The sequence below is a fragment of the Sciurus carolinensis genome, chromosome 4 (genome assembly GCF_902686445.1).
Source record: "Sciurus carolinensis chromosome 4, mSciCar1.2, whole genome shotgun sequence".
NCBI lineage: Eukaryota > Metazoa > Chordata > Mammalia > Rodentia > Sciuridae > Sciurus > Sciurus carolinensis.
In genome coordinates, this window is record NC_062216.1 from 141,564,513 (window position 1) to 141,568,279 (window position 3,767).

A 3,767-nucleotide genomic window follows, 5' to 3' on the forward strand; every position below is an offset into this window, starting at 1 on the left:
CTTCTTTATGGCTGTGTAATATTTCATTGGGCATATATACTACAGTTTCTTTATCCAATTATCTATTGAAGGGCATCTAGTTTGGTTCCACAATCTAGCTATTGTAAATTGAGCTGCTATGAACATTGATGTTACTGTGTCACTGTAGTATGCTGATTTTAAGTCCTTTGTGTATAAACTGAGGAGTGGGATAGCTCATTCAAATGGTGGGTTCATTCCAAGTTTTCTGAGAAATCTCCATACTGCTTTTCAGAGTCACTACACCAATTTGCAGTTCCACCAGCAATGTATGATTGTACCTTTTCCCCCACATCCTCACCAACACCTATTGTTGCTTGTATTCTTGATAATAGCCATTCTACTTGGAGTGAGATGAAATCTAAGGGTGTTTTTGATTTTCATTTATCTAATTACTAGAGATGTTGAACATTTTTTCATATATCTGTTGATTTCTTAAATATATTCTTCTGTGAATTGTCTGCTCATTTCCTTATCCCATTTATGGATTAGGTTCTTTGTATTTTTGGTGTAAAGTTTTTTGAGTTCTTTATAAATTCTGAAGATTAGTGCTCTATCTGAAGTACATGTGGTAAAGATTTTCTCCCACTCAGTAGGCTTTCTCTTCACATTGTTGATTTTTTCCTTTGTGGAGGAAAAACTTTGTAGTTTGAATCCATTCCATTTATTGATTCTTCTTTTTATTTCTTGGGCTTTTGGAGTATTGTTAAGGAAGTCTTGTTTTGTTTTTCAGAAAATTTTGATTATTCTGGGTCCCTCAAAATTTCATAGGATGAACTTTTGATACAGTTTTTTTTTTTTTATTTCTGCAAAATTAGTCTCTGGGATTTCAATACAGATTACATTAAATTGGTAGATTGGATAACTTAGACATCTTAGCATAAGTCTCCAAATATATGCTGATGGGATGTATTTCAATTTATTTGTCTTCTTTAACTTCTAGCAGAAATACTTTGTAATTTTTACTATACTTTTTTTTAACTTTCTTGATTAAATTAGTGGTAGGGTTTTATTGTTTAAATCCTATTAAAAATAGAATGGTTTTCTTAATTTCTTTTTCAGATTGTTTATTGTCAGTAGATAAAAATGCAACTTACTTTGTGTATTAATTTCATATCCTGCTACCTTGTTGAATTTTTTTACTAGTTAAGCATTTTTTAAAAATTTTGAGAATCCTGGGCATAGATCATATAATATGTTAACAGAGAGAATTTTATTTTTCCTTCCAATTTTTTCTTGCCTAATTGCTCTGGCTAGACTTCCAATACTGCATTAAAAAAAAAAGTAGTAAAAGTGAGAATACATGTCTTCTTCCTAATTTTAGAGGTGAAGGTTTCTGTCTTTCACCTTTGAGTATTATACTCATTGTGAGTTTTTATAATTTAAGATTGCTCCTTTTATTGCTAATATGTATATTTTTATCATGTATTTTATGTAATATGTTGAATATTATTTTGTCAAATAGCTTTTTACATCAACTGAGATGATTATGTGTTCTTGTTCATTTTTTAATGTGTTATATTTTGTTGATCAAGTTGCATATTTTAAATCACCTTGTAGTCCATAAATACGTTAGCTGATCACAGTGTATAAATCTATTCATATAGCACTTAATTTGGTTTTCTAGTACTTTTTTGAGGATTTTTTTCATCAATGTTTATGAAGGATATTTGTTTATAGATTTTTGTGACTTTGTCTGGCTTGAATATTAAGGTAATGTTGACCTTATAAAATTAGTCATGGAGTGTTCCTCCTAATTTTTTAAAAGTGTTCAAGAACTGAAACTATTTTTTTTTTTTTTTTTGAAAGAGTTTTTCAGTGAAATGAACATATCCAAGGCTTTTCTCTTTGGGGAGATTTGGGATTACTGATTCAATATTCTTACTAGTTACAAGTCTACAATATTTTCTATTTGTCATAGTTTTGGCAAATTTTGTTTTTCTAGTAATCAAATTTGTTGGCATAAAACTGCTCCTAATACTCTCTCATAATACTTTATAATTCTGTAGAATCAATAGTAGTAGCCACACTTTTAATTTCTGAATTTAGTAATTAAGTCTTTTCTCTTGTTTGAATAAAAAAGTGTGTGGGGGGGAGAAACTTATAAAACTAAATATGGATTTCAGCATTAACTGCTGAACAGAGAAAGGAATTAAAATGCTTTAATTAAAAAATCATGAGTGGAAGATTAAGTGTGTAGAAACTAAAATTTAGAAACTTTTCAAAGCCTGGAATCACTGTTCAGAAACTACACAGATGGATCATGGATGGTGGTGAAGAGCAGAAAGGAATTATGAATGAATCTGCATTGTTCTAGCTGCCACCCATGCCACCCGTCTCCGAGGAAAGTCTGACATTGATTAGATACTGAGCCAGGCTAATGCTGGCCGCAGATCCAGTGATGGTAACCTGTCCATGAGTAGATCCACTGGGTTCGCACTTTTGATCTGTGCCCCAGACATCTGACGGATCTCATTGATTTTGGAGTTTTGATGCCCAATTATGCAATCAAGTCGTTTGGAATGGTGAGTTCAAGAGAAGTAGTCTGAGCAGATGCATCCAAACCTACCCAATAGCCCTACACCTCTGGAGAGCTGGATTCAGTGCCACTGAATCCAGTGTTGCCATGTATCATAGAAAATGAAAGTTGCAGTACCAACTGGTGCAGCTTGGTCACATTTGGCTGTGGAACGGCATACTGTTCTTGAATGGTATAGGCCTCTCTCTAGAGGTGGTCCCTCCAGGTCAGGGTTGAGGCTGACCTCGACTGGGAGGTGTGGGGAAAGCTCACACTGTCACTGCCTGTGCTGTATCTATCCTGACCACCTGGAAAGATGACGGGAGAACTTGAGGGCTGGGGTCGGTATGGGATGGTCAGGGCTTTTGCAGGGGCGGGAGGACCTGGGAGAGAGTCTCCAGCATGACCAAGGCAGATCTGTTTGACACTCAATGATGGATTTTGGAATGCCAGCAAAAGCTATGGCCCGCTCAGCTGAATTGGGGAGCATATCCCCGGTCCCCTGGACTTGAGCCCCTTTACTCTTTCGTATTTCCTTAATCTTGCAACCACCTCTTCCAATGAGAGAGCCACACTGCCTAGCAGGGACCACCAGCCTCACAGTGACCGGGAGTCTAGTGGAAGTTGTGTTATTGGTCATACAGCTGCTGATGTCCTCTTCCAGTTTGTCAATGATCATAGCAAAGACTTTGAAGATAACATTAGTGGGTCCAGCCAAAGTGACCTTTCTCTCAGGACAATTCCCTTCTGAGATGTTGATACGTGCACCACAATCCTTGCGGATCTTCTTAACTGATTTTTCTTTCTTTACAATGATACTGCCAACTTCCTTTACATATGTAAGGAGCCGAATGATGAGAGGGACATTTAATCCACCTTCATTCACACTGGTGCCCATGTCGAGCAATGTTATGGGGAGCTGGCCTTTGAGTGTTCAAGTCTTTGGAACCTGGTGGAGATGAAAATCAAAAACTGCAGGCATGAGATAACTGAGAGGAAAAGGGGAGTAGGTGGGAAGGGGAAGAGCGGGAGGCCTGGGTCAGACAATAGGGGTACAAGGAGGAGGAAGTGGGGGTGGAGAAGGAGGAAGGGGAAAAGAGACCCCGGGCCGGTGGGAGAGGGCGCAGACTGTGGCTGCTCCAGCTGCTGCCCCTGCTGGTCTGGGCTATATATCTCTTCTATGATCTTTATTATTTCCTTTCTTGAGGCCATTCTGGGCTTAATTTTTCAT

At 37.4% G+C, this 3,767-nt stretch overlaps 1 pseudogene; it reads right to left on the reverse strand.

Annotated features, from left to right (window-relative positions):
• Window positions 1-2,331: 2,331 nt before the first annotated feature.
• Window positions 2,332-3,461, reverse strand: LOC124983551 (poly(rC)-binding protein 2-like; annotated as a pseudogene).
• Window positions 3,462-3,767: the final 306 nt, after the last annotated feature.